This window comes from Gobio gobio, assembly GCF_949357685.1.
Source record: "Gobio gobio genome assembly, chromosome: 17".
NCBI lineage: Eukaryota > Metazoa > Chordata > Actinopteri > Cypriniformes > Gobionidae > Gobio > Gobio gobio.
The window spans coordinates 44,556,672-44,570,590 of NC_137110.1; positions in this window are offsets into that span (position 1 = coordinate 44,556,672).

The window sequence follows — 13,919 nt, forward strand, 5'->3', positions numbered from 1 at the left end:
TTGTTGTAACCGCTGCTCATGTTTTGTATGTGGACAGTGACAAGTGTGAAAGTGCCCGACCAAAAATAAAATTCTGTCTATGCCATTGAAATTATTAATAGGGGAGTGACGAGACCCTTATCTCACGAGACGAGATTGGGTTCACGAGAACGAGACAAGATTTTTACATAGTATTTTTAAGAAATCCTCAATGATGAAATACATGACTAGTAAATTGTTTGCAGGTATATTTGAAATGTTTTAACTAATCAACTTGTAATGAATGTCATTTCAATTCAACTTTCTGAGTAAGAATTATAATATGCAGTAAAAGACAAGCACTGTAAAGGTTTTGCCAAAAACTCAACTGACTGGCTTCTTTCCTGTATGATTGTCTCTTCAGACCTTAGAACTGCACATGAGCTTCTTTTGACCTCCTAACTGAACTCCTTCCCAAAATGATCATAGATATTAAGTGCAAATAATAACCATAATCAAAGAAGCTTACTCAATATTCAAAGTGCAAATAGTAGTGCCGATATTTGCGCCGATACAAGGCTGCTGCGTTCGGCGATATGTTTTCTCCGGCATTATTTACAGACAGGCGTCCACAGGCAGCTCAGCGCTGCTGGAGACACTGCAGTTCATGCACTGCCCTCCCCCCACTAGCAGATAAGTTTTAAACTTTCAAAGCATCTTTTAACTGTTTGACTTAGTTGAAATATTGCCATACACTTTGAAGGTGGAAACACGTTGCTCTATATGTGCTTGCAACTATAGCTAAGCAAGTTTGTGCGTCCAAATGGAAAACGTATAGCTTGGGAAAACCAAGACAACTTCCGGCAAATTTAGATTTGCTCTGCAAGTAGTCTGGCAAAGAGTCCATTCAAACCCATTTCAAAACCCTAGAAATCGCGGCACCAATTAGAAACGTTGGGGCGGGCTTTACACGATGACGACAGCGCAGCGACGTTGAAGCAGATTTGCCGCTGCTGTGGAGCATCACTCGTTCGAATCAGCTATCGCGTCTGTTTTAAGCGATTTAAACTTCTCCTTTTCGTTAAAACCCGAGCAAAGAACAACACTCTAAGCCTTTATATCTAAAAAAGATGTTATCGCTGTTTTACCGACTGGATTCGGCAAAAGTCTGAAACCAGCTTGGCCCTTTGGTGGCTAAACGAATGGGTCTTAGCGAGAGTCCTCTGGTAGTGTTAATGTTTTACAAAATATAGTTTTAAGTCCTTTTCAGGAGTGAATGAAGTTGTTTAAAGCTCAAATCTGTGGTTTATTTATAAAGAGAGCGCCTTTTTTAAAAAATTTATCTGCCGTTTTCGGAGTTGTGAGTTTCAGTGGTTCAGCGGCGCTCAATCGATCATTGAGCCCGCCGAGAGGCGCCTTTCCTCGGCCAGTCCTTCTGCCGTCTGCCGCTGGCTCTGATGTCTCTGTAGTGGTTAAACCGTCTCGTCTTGTGTAGATCTAACGGCTGATCTTTGCTCTCATTAATCTATAATTTGTTCCTAGACAGATCGTTTTGTCTGAGGGCAAAGTGAAGTTTCATAACTTAATATTTTTAAGATATTAAACTTTACCGTTGTAGTCTCCTAGCGCTGACTTTGACTGAATTGCTTTATTTATTGTATAGCTTCTTATACCTTTTACTTATACTTTTATAATTGCTATTGATGATCACACATAAACTGACATTTAACAAAAAGAGACTGGGTTGTGTTTTGTGTCATATTTAATTTATTACAGTGATAATCATAGCCTATATTATGTGTGTGTGTTTTTTTTTTTAAATGTAAACGAAAAGAGGCTGGGTTTTTTATATTTCGTTTTGTTATAAACATGCATTGAAGATATGCATTGCCTGCACTACATATACAAATATATACTGAGTGATACTTTCAAGAGCATAGTAGGCGGACTAGTGTCCTCCCGTCCTCGGGAGTTCGTTCTCCGGAGTCAAACTTGGTAAGTCACGGACGCAAGTCAGAAATTCGCGTACGAAATATGTCATAAAACACCACTGCCTCATTTCATAAAAAAATAAAAATTAAACATAATAATAATAATAGCCACACGAATGTGGTTCAGGCAACGCGTAGCTAGGCCTACATTGATTATCTTATATATTTATAATAAAACGAAGTATAAAACACCCTGCCTCTTTTCGTTTACATTTTAAAAATAATATATTAAACATTAATATGTGGTTTAGGTAAGGTGACCAGATTTCTGAAATGGAAACCGGGGACATTTCCTATTTGAGAACACAAGTACAGACAAGAACGCATATTGAGAGACGCCAGAGTTTCTGCGTCGCTCTGATTGGTTTTAGGTCTATCCAATTGCGCCGAGAGGCATTTGAGCGACGCCCGTTGGTGACGCCCCTTTGGAAATGATTTGTCTATGAAGCTTTGCCAGACCATAACTCAGTTACTACTGAGAATGGTCTGGTTTTAACCAGGCTAGAAAACGTATGCTGAATGCCTCGTCTATAAAACGCTTGCCATTGTATTTAGGGAGCTGCAAATAGCTAAGTTATAGGCTATTCGTATGCATACGGTAGCTGTTACGAACACTGGTCATAAGATTAAAGGGTTAGTTCACCCAAAAATGAAAATTCTGTCATTAATTACTTACCCTCATGTCTTTCGAAACCCGTAAGACCTCCGTTCATCTTCGGAACACAAATGAAGATATTTTAGTTGAAATCTGATGGCTCTGAAAGGCCTCCATTGGCACAATGCACGGTTCACTCTCAAGACCCTTAAAAGGTACAGTAATAAACCCAGTCGCCACTAGGGGCACTGGGGAGCTTTCTTGTGGACTTGCACTCTCGCTGCCACCACCTTTAGTTACTTATAACCCGGTAAGGTCCGGGAGGAGCACTTAAATGCACACGCACGAGGCACTTTAGTCAACAAAAGTATAAGGTTTATTAACAATAATAGCAGCCTTATGGCATTGTCACAATTCGGTATCCTAATTACATACACTGGTCATTTCATCTCATTCTACAGTTCTCACACATTAAAAGGATCACCAATACACGCTCACTTCACAGCAACCAATAAATAGTGGAAACTAATCTAGACACAGCACACTTCATTAGAAACCTCGTAGTATAAATCCCTTCATTAGAAACCTCATAGTATAAATCCCTTCTCTACGTGAGGATAACCAGTACACACAATCAGCATCATTAGGGACGTAAGCACACGTGATCATGACAGACAACACACAAATAGATGAATGCATAAAACAGTCTCGGACTTCCCTGTCCGTGTCCGACGACACCCGCCGTCACAACGAAGACACAGCCTTCCCCTCCGCGGCACTATTAGAGGAAGTTCTCCAGAGTGAAGCCTGCCGGTGTCCACCTATATTCGCTTTCCTCTCTACCTAAATGTTACCCACTATCTACCTCCGGGCCAATAAGTGGTACCCCGGTTTTCTTCAGCGCCGGTGGTGCTAGCCAGCCACGAACGCCACAAAGCGACCCACTTTTTCCCGTGAACCCTGCAGGCTCCAATACAATTCAAGCGCGTCTTCCCCAACACATTATCAAACAGACCGTCTTGGTATGCTTCCCCTCCCCCCTTTTAAAACCATACAACAATTATGTATTGTCCACAGGTGTGCTTACCCAGCCTGTCCCTCCTTCCATGTTTGTTGTTATGGATGAGGTCACACAACATCCGTCAAATGTGAATCATTACAGTACTAAGATGTCGTTACAAAGTCCATCTCACTACAGTGGTTCTAAAATAACTTTATGAATCAGCGAGAATAGTTTTTGTGCGCAAAAAAACCCTAAATAACGACTTATATAGTGATGACGATTTCAAAACACGGCATCATGGCATCCGAATCATGATTCATAACGCTTCGAAGCTTCATGATGCCGACGTTGTACCGTGGTATTTGTGGGAGTTTTATTCAGCGACCACCTGGCTGAGGTTTAAACGTGTGTGTGTGTGTGTGTGTGTGTGTGTGTGTGTGTGTGTGTCTCCAGTGTTTCCCACACATAGACTAAGTCGCGGTGGTGCGCCACAGAATCGACTACGGCCGTCACATACTGCGTTTTTTGGCGGCTGCCAAAGCTAATTTTTATCCCGCTAAAGCCTTATTTGATCGGTGAGTGATGACTGACTGTTGCGCTTCTGTTGCTGAGAGAACGAGCAGAGAGCGCGGCCGGAGGAGGGGCACTCTCACCGTCTTCAAACTGTCTTGCTCTCCCTCCCTCGCGCATATTAATCAAAATCAATTGAGAATTGACACGATTCGGTCGGAAGACCGAAGTTTCACGTGGAGCATTGGGATATTTTTTTTCCTGAATTACCGCTGGTGTTGCTCTACAAGAGATTAAGTTAAGTGCACCTAAGCATTAAATGACTAGGTTTTAAATAGTTTTAAAATTCAGTTTAGTACAGTCAGTGTGCATTTTATTATGCTGCTTGATTGTTGCTACTGTGTGCAATAGTGTAATTATTTTATTTATGCTTAAATATTTATTTTCACCACTGAACTCTTTTTTTTCTTGTTCTACCTCACCTGTTTTTACTATTTGTTTTTTTTAAGTTCAATAAATGTTCTTTTTAAATTTTAAATTGTTATCATCATGATCATGGAGGGAGGGAGCAAAAGCAGTATCGGCTCCAAATAACGGCTCAAGAAAATCGTCACCCCGTATCGGTCATCGGCTGAGGCTGATGAAAAAAAAAACAATAGGTTACTGTCGTAACCCCGGTTCTCTGAAACATTGAGTGGAGAGATCCACCTATGGGAAGGGCATCCGTACCTGACCTCTGCAGAAGCATCCAATTGCACCAAGTCTGACAAGACAGGCAGGAGCGCGCAGCCAATGCCCGGTAAGGCCCCACCCCTTACCTGCGGGCATATATATAGCCTGCACGCGCTACTGTACTCCAGTAAGAATATTCGCTTCTCGTGCGGCAAGCGGGGCAAGGCTGGTGGATCTCTCCACTCGATGTTTCAGAGAACCGGGGTTACGACAGTAACCTATTGTTCTCTTTCATCATCTCGTGTTCGAGATCCACCTATGGGAGAGACATGGACAGCTCCCCGATTGCGGGGAGGTCCTGTTAGCCAGAAAAAGACGGTCACCCCAAAGGGGGCGGTGCTTGACACGTCTCATAATCATGAACCCGCCAAACGGACACACACACGTAACTGCGTTGTGCAAGCAGGACATGAAACATGTGTGGCACACACAAAAGAAGGCAGGGTCAGGAATAGCCCACCCCCAAGACCGAATGTGCTACTGAGGTTCTGGTGACATCCAGCCTATAGTAACGCACAAACGTATGGGGAGAAGCCCAACTGGCAGCAGAGCAGATATCCTGCAGTGATACTCCCCTGAACAGAGCCCAAGGGGCGGCTAAGCCCCTTGTGGAATGAGCTCTGATGCCCCCTGGGGGGTTGCACTCCCTTCGATTCGTAAGCCAAAACTATAGCGTCCACAAACCAATGTGAAAGGCATTGTTTAGACAGGGGATCCCCTTTGTGGGGAGGAGCCCATGAAACAAAGAGTTGGTCACTCTTCCGGAAAGCACTGGTCCTAGCCAAATACGTCTGTAACGCACGGACCGGACACAGGGCATTCAGCCTTTGATCCTCCGTGGAGGAAAAGGGTGGAGGGTGAAAAGCGGAAAGCTCCAACACCTCCGATGTGAACGCAGGAAAACATTTCGGCATGAAGGCTGGATTAGGCTTAAGGAAAACCTTATTTCCGCCCAGAGAGAATTTAATGCACGAGGGGTGAACCGAGAGTGCATGTAACTCACTGACACGTTTGGCTGATGCCAAAGCCAAGAGCAAGGCTGTCTTGAATGGACAGCAACTTTAGGGAAATATTCCCCAGAGGCTCAAAAGGGAATTGAGACAGGGCTTCCAGCACCATGGAGAGGTCCCATTCAGGGATCGTTCCCCTAATGACTGGCAACGAACGACGGGCACCCTTCATAAATCTGCGGATTAGAAGATGCTGCCCAACCGTTGAGCCCTCAAAACCCACATGACAAGCAGAAATAGCTGGCAGATATACCTTAATAGTGGAAAAGGACCTGCCTTTATCCATAAGGTCTTGGAGGAAACACAAAACATCAGAGACTGAGCACTGATATGACGTGAGACCCCGCCCATCACACCACTCATCGAACACTTGCCACTTACAGCCATATAAGGACCGTGTAGAAACGGCCCTGGCATTCTGTATAGTAGCCACCACGCGCGGGGGAAGCCCTAACGCGCTCAGGTTCGCCCGCTCACGGGCCAAGCCCCGAGAGCTACCCTGTCCGGGTGTGGGTGACAAATCTCCCCGTTCGCTTGAGACAATAGGTCTGTGCGGAGGGGGAGGCGCCACGGCTAGGCATGTAACAGAGGAATTATCTCCGCCAGCCAGGGCGCTTTGGGCCACCTGGGAGCTTTCAGGATGAGAGACAGGTGCCCCTCTTTCACCCTGGCCAGTGTTGGAATTATCAAGCACAGGGGAGGAAAGGCATACAGCAGCACTTTGGGCCATGGGTGGGCCAGTGCATCTACCCCGAGGGGCGCGTCCAAGTCCTTTAGCGAGAAGAACATAGGACAAAAGCGGTTTTCGCACGAGGCGAATAGATCTACGGACGCCTGTCCGAATCTCATCCAAATCATGTCTGCTATCTGAGGATGGAGGCGCCAATCTCCGAAGAGCGGGTTCCCCCTCGATAGAAGATCCGCGCCTCTGTTCAGAATGCCCAGAACATGAGTCGCGCGTGACGACAGGGAAAAATCGACTGCTCCATACCAAAAGCTTGTAAGCTAGAGCATGGAGTTTTGACGAGCGCACGCCGCCTTGACGATTGATGTAAGCCACTGCCGTGGTATTGTCTCAGCGTACGAGCACATGATGTCCCTGCAGACGGGGCAGAAAATTATTCAGAGCCTTCCAAATAGTCAGAAGCTCAAAATAATTGATGTGCTCTGAACGTAGTTTGCTCGGCCACAAACCGTTCACAGTTCTGCCCTCTTGGGTGGCACCCCAGCCTGTTAAGGACGCATCCGTCGTCACAACTTTCCGCAACATAACCGTCCCGAGAGGGGCGCCCTGTGCGTAAAAGTCCACGCTCTTCCAGTGGCGCAGAGCTGCAGAGCTGCAGCGCGGGTAAGCGTCACTGTCACAGAACGGCAAAGATCGTGTAACGGGCTGAAATGTAGTGACAAAACCCACTTCATGAACGCCCTCATTCTCAGGAGTCCTAGTGGCAAAACCTGGATAGATGAAGCCATAAGACCCTGTAGCCTGAGACATGTGCGATTCTGCACCCTCGCCCCTTCTCTGAACTGCGACAGACAGTTCATCAGAGAGAGAACGCGCTCCTGTGAGAGACGCGCTCGCATGGAGACTGAGTTAAGCTCCATGACCAGGAATATCACATTCTGGCTGGGTGTAAAATTGCTTTTGTTCACATTCACCCTGAAGCCCAGAGATGTAATGTGCGCGAGCACACGGCAGGTGTCCTGCAAGACCTTTCCCCTCGAATCGGCTATGATGAGCCAATCGTCTATGTATGTCAGGATCCGTAGACCAGACATTCTCAGGGGAGTCAAGCCCGCTTCCGCACACAGACAGGAGCTGCGAGGGCTTAGACTCATCAACGGCAGGATCGTGAATTCGTAACAAATGCCTTGATAGGCGAAACGAAGACACTTCCTGTGAGGTGAATAAATGCTTATGTGGAAAAAAGCATATTTCAGATCGACCGATGTGAACCAGTCGTTCCGTTTTATGGCGCGGGCGAGCGAACCATGAGTTAACATTCTGATATTGTATTTCCTCAAATGTTTGTTCAACACCCTGATGTTCAGAATAGGACGGGGGGAACCGTCCTTCTTTGGAACCAGGAAATAACGAGAATGAAAACCCTGGTTTATCAGATTGGGGGGTACCACCTGAATCGCACCTTTGCTCAGCAGAGAGGAGATTTCCTCTTTCAGAATGCGCGCAGTGTTTTCCTCTGTGTGAGAAAAACGAACGCTGCTGAAAAGTGGGGGTTTCATTGCAAACTGCAGACGATAACCCTGCGATATTGTACGCAATACCCATATGGGTGGTTCTGCAGCTTGCGAAGCAGACACACGGCTCGCGAGCATGCCCACTCGCGCCGTGCTGGCTTCGTGTTTGCCCAGCTGGCTTATTTGTGATGCAATGTCGCCCTCTAGTGGAGAAACTAGGGACGGCATGCGTGGGTTCAGAGAGCTGTCCACTCTTTGCAGAGAAAAGTGCTTTCCCTGCAGAGAGAGGGTATCTCTCTGTAACGAATTAATATGAATCGTCTGATTTAACGTGTTTTTGTGTGTTTTGTTTTTGGGAAAACACTGGGGTTTGGGAAAACTGGGGCCGAAGCCTTTATTAGCTCAGTGAGGGGACACAGTATGTGCGGTGTGGTGACACTGCTTTTGCACTTTCCCTCACAACAGACCCCCTGAATGGGGGAGACACACCCCATCCACTAAACACATAGGCTGGGCAGCCACTGGAGGGGGGCACCCTCCAGAAGAAACCCTCCGTCTTTTGGACAGGGTTACTGCAGAAAGAGAGTTCAAAGAGCTTGTCGCTCGAGAACGGTTTTGATGAAAGTTACGTCCCGGGGCCGGGGAATTAGGCAAACGCGCCTGGCTTGGGGCCGCCTTCCTAAGAAGGCACAACTTGAAGGCCTCGTCCTCCTCCTTCTCCTGGTCACATCCTACAAAGCAAAGCGCCATGGAGCGCCCAAAGGTTTGAAAGGCCTGACGAGCGTTATGGAGAAACGAGGTTGTAAACCGTGATGATCTCCTTCCATAATGCAGGAGAGGAAGATCCCTAGCTGTTGGCCCAGGTCGTCCAAAATTTCCGCCTGGTAAGCGGAGAGGAGGAGACATTTAGGGCCCTAACAGCCAAGACCGAGGATTGGCCTGGTGCACCGAAGCAGAAAAACGGTTCATCAGGGCGAGCAGCCCTCCCTGGACTGGGTTGAGGTGCCTGGCGATCGCTCAATAGCGGGCGGTTAACCCATGCCGAGAGCCGCCATATTTTAACCTCCAGACCCGTGAGACCGTGTTTCGTGGTCGCTCCAGTAATGCCGTGTGTGCTTAGCGCACGCTAAGAGAACGTGAAAGTTGTTACCTCAGGCCGAGGGGAGCTCCCAGCATTTTACCGTCGTAAATATCCCTTTCCTGGTCGGTGGCGCTCTGTGGAGCCGATGTTGAGACAAGCGGACGCTCGCTCACACATCCAGGAAGATGGATTGAAGCAAGGCTGCGGGGGCGCTAGCCTGGGGAATGCCAGGGGGCGGAATGGCCTCCTCGTCCTCTGATGGTGCGTTCACACCGGACGCGAATTAAGCGTTTTGCGCAAGTGATTTACATGTTAAGTTACATTTCATGTTAAGGCAATGCAAAGACGCGAATAGGCATTCTGCAGCGCAATTCGCGCGAATGATAAGTCCCGCACGTCGTCATCACCGGACCCTGCCGGATCGTCGGCGAGTGGGGGGTTTCCCACAAAGATGTCCTCTTCGGGGAACTCAGGATTGGGCTGGTCAGCCCAGACAAGAGCAGTCACGCCCCGGGAGGTCCCCGGTGGCGGGGTGTCGTCACTACGTCCCACTGGGTAGCAGCAACTTATGGTGGCGTCGCAGGAGTAACTAGGCAGCACCAGGCAGTGACTGCAGTTCTCCGGATACTCTATGGCCTCTTCCGCGTGCTTGAGGCCCAAGCAGACCGCGCAGAAAGGGTGAATATCATAGCGGCAAGAGCACCACACGCGGCCGGGCAGGCCCGTGATAAACTAGCGCCGGAAAGAAGCAGGAATAGAGAGCGGCATACCATAAGAACTCAGAACAAATCTGTGGTGGCAGCCGTGGAACAGGAATGACGAGGAAGAGCGTGGGCGGCTCCGAGAGCAGACACAGAGAAACTGGCAGAATAGGAACTGTCACGCCCGGCGGAGGCTGATCCGAAGATATTTCCTCCTGCAGACAATAAGTGAGCAGCGCAAATTCGACCGAGCTGTGTAAGTGCAGAGATCGCGAGAAGCGAATGTCAACTGGAGTACAGTTGCGCGTGCAGGCTATATATATGCCCGCAGGTAAGGGGTGGGGCCTTACCGGGCATTGGCTGCGCGCTCCTGCCTGTCTTGTCAGACTTGGTGCAATTGGATGCTTCTGCAGAGGTCAGGTACGGATGCCCTTCCCATAGGTGGATCTCGAACACGAGATGATGAAAGAGAACCCGGTATCGGCATCAGCACTAAAAAATCCATATCGGTCGATCCCTAGCAAATAGAGACCACATTTTTCTTCAAACACGATACAGAGCTAAGAGATGGTTACAACAACACAGATCGCATTTCATATTGGGAGATATTCGCATGCCTCAGGGAAAGGGGGCTTTCTTTGCGGGGTGCGGGCCGAGGTCCGCTCTCCACCGGAGGTTGCGACAGCAGAGCCCCCGGCGTCTGAGCCTCAGCGCGCAAATGCACCGCCACCCGGTGGCCTCAGGAAAACAGTGAATATGCATTTAAGTGGGTCGCCAAGTGTTGCATGATTGAATGTGTTTCTAGCATGTTTGGTACTTCATGGCATATTTAAATGAGTTTCTGGGAGTGAATTACAGTGTAAAGCATGCCATTTCCTGTTGACAGCAAGTGGCGTTATGACTGTAACTGAATATTGGCATGTAAATGTGCTCAGGCCATTACTCTTATCAAACATGTGAAGTTTGGGGCAGGTTGGACATTGTATGCCTGACTTACAACAGCTTCCTGTGTCATGGCGTAAGATAAGACTTTGTCAGGGCGCCACGGACACGCCCTCCAGGGAAAACTCAAGATCTTCACAATTTAACATCACCAAGGCCTTGAGATTAGACTGACCAAACATGATGTTGATCTGGTTAAATCTCAATGAGGAGTTAATCACAGTGTAAAACATGGCCTTTCCTGTTGCCCGCAGGTGGCGCTGTGACTGTCACTGAATATTGGCATGTAGATGTCTTCAGGCCAGGACTCTTATCAAACATGTGAAGTTTGTGGCCGATCGGACATTGTATGTCGGAGTTACAACAATTTCCTGTTTCATGGCGAAACATCAGATTTTGTCAGGCAGCCACAGACACAACCTCCAGGGAAAACTCAAGATCTTCACAATTTAACATCGCAAAGGCCTTTAGATTAGACTGTGCAAATATGATGTTGATCTGATTAAATCTCTTGGGGGAGTTGGTAGACGTACGACATACAATGTAGAAGTACAACGTCTGGAAATGGCAAAAACTGCAAAAATTTTGTTAGATTAGGTTTTTAGATTTTGCACCCAGGTCCTTTTTTGTATGTATTGGGCCGTTACATGTGTCTACCAAATTTCATACTTGTACGTGAAACGTAGCTCGAACGGAGCTTAATTGAAATTTTGTTGGTGGCGCTATCGGGACATTTGGCCACGCCTTATTCTGAAACCCATATCAGACGTAAATTTTCACTACTTCTGACACGGGTGCAAAGTTTCGTGAGTTTTCGAGCATGTTTAGGCCCTCAAAAAGGCGATTAATTTGGGAGAAGAAGAAGAATAGGCTGAGGAATTCCAATAGGGTCCTCACACCATCGTTGCTCGGGCCCTAATAATATATCTTCTGCAGAAAATTTTTGCCTGTGCAACATTTGACGTCATACTAGACTGTTGCCAGGGGGTTGCTATGCGGTTTCGAGGTAGGCCAAGTCAGAAAAGAGTCCATCCTCAAGTTTCTGTTCTCCAGGTGAAAATAATGCAGTCAGTTAGAAGGTTTGACGGAAATGGTGCATTGCATTCGCCACATGTTGGAAATAAACTGTTTCAGTGCGTACAGTTTCTCAGAGGAACTGAATACGTTTGTAAGAGAAAGTATCTCACAATTTTTCCCCATGTGCCCTTGTTGGCTCCGTAACATATTGCATAAATATATTTCACTGAAATTCTTGTGTTGAAATGTTTTACTCTACCCAAGTTATGCTCTGGCAACGGCAATGATAAAACTGCTAGATGTCTGGCAGTGAGTCTGTGTGAAGAAATATAAGATATACTTGCATGCGCCACTTCATAAAATTGAGGTTAAATTGAGTCACATCATGGATTACTTTAATGATGTCTTCACTACCTTTCTCGGGCTTGAATTAGAGACAATGAAAGTGAGTGGGTCCTTAAAAAGTAGGTGGGTCTTGTCCCACCCACATACAATGGTTCCGACGCCCATGCGTGACACAAACATGAAACCAGACTTCATTCGCCCCACAGGAAAGCATATTTACCTATCCCCTTAATAGTGCACTGTGCCGTTCATCATATAGAAAATAGTAATTGTTTGAACAAGTGACCAATTTTAGCCCAGCGTCTATTTATAATGTAGGGGGCGGGACGCTTTAGATTCTAGAGAGCATTTGATTGGACATCGGCTGAGAAGCTGAAGTGCAGAGTGATGTCATCAAAATCATTGTGAGTGAGAGACTGTAAGTTTTGAATGCTTATATCTTCTAAATGCATTTTTTTTAAAAGGAGCACACTAGCTTATAGATAACCTTAAAGGGTTAGTTCATCCAAAAATGAAAATTCTGTCATTATTTCCTCACCCTCATGTCATTCCAAACCCGTATAACCTTCGTTCATCTTCAGAACACAAATTAAGATATTTTTGATGAAATCCAAGAGCTCTCCATATAGACAGCTATTTAATGAACACTTTCATGGTCCAGAAAGGTGGTAAAGATATCATTAAAATCGTCCATATGACTCCAGTAGTTCCACCTTAATTTTATGAAGCGATGGGAATATTTTTTGTGCACCAAAACAGACAAAAATAATGACTTTATTCGCCTATATATGCTATATTAGCATATCTGAATGCATATAACGCAGCTATTTTTGGCCAGAGACACAATTTCCGTTGGACCAATGTTTGCCATATTGATATTAGTAATATTTATATATATCCGACACGAAGAGCTGTGTACACGCAGAGACTACCACTGACGCAGGAGTTAAACTGCATAGGAAACTGACACAGGATAGAACAAAATTGTTGAATACAATTGTTTGTTTTTGTGCACAAAAAGTATTCTCATCGCTTCATAAAATTAAGGTTGAGCCACTGGAGTTATATGGACGATTTTAACAATGTCTTTCCTACCTTTCCGGGCCTTGAAACTGTTAATTACGTTGCAGTCTATGGAGGGGTCAGAAAGCTCTTGGATTTCATCAAAATATCTTCGTTGTGATCTGAAGACGACATATTCATACTAAAAGTCAAAAAAGTTCATTTTGAATTCAATTTTGATTTCATGGGGACTTTAAAACTGCAAATAGTTTCTTTTCAAATAGTTAAAAAATGAATGATTACCACTTCAGCTCAAGGATCTATTTTTTTATTTTTTTTACCAGCTGTCGATTTTAAGTTAAAGGGTTAGTTCACCCAAAAATGAAAATAATGTAATTTATTACTCACCCTCATGCCGTTCCACACCCGTAAGACCAACACAAATGAAGATATTTTTGTTGAAATCCGAAGGCTAAGTGAAGCCTGCATAGGAATCAATGCAATTTACACTCTCAAGATCCATTAATGTACTAAAAACATATTTAAATCAGTCCATGTGAGTACAGTGGTATAATATTAATATTATAAAGCCACGAGAATATTTTTTGTGCGCCAAAAAAACTAAATAACGACTTATATAGTGATAACCGATTTCAAAACAATGCTTCATGAAGCTTCGGAGCGGAAAAGAATCAGCGAGTCGAATCCTGATTTGGATCGCGTGTCAAACCACCAAACTGCTGAAATCACGTGACTTTGGCGCTCCGAACCACTGAATCGACTCGCTGATTTGTTCCTTTATAATATTAATATTGAACCACTGTACTCACATG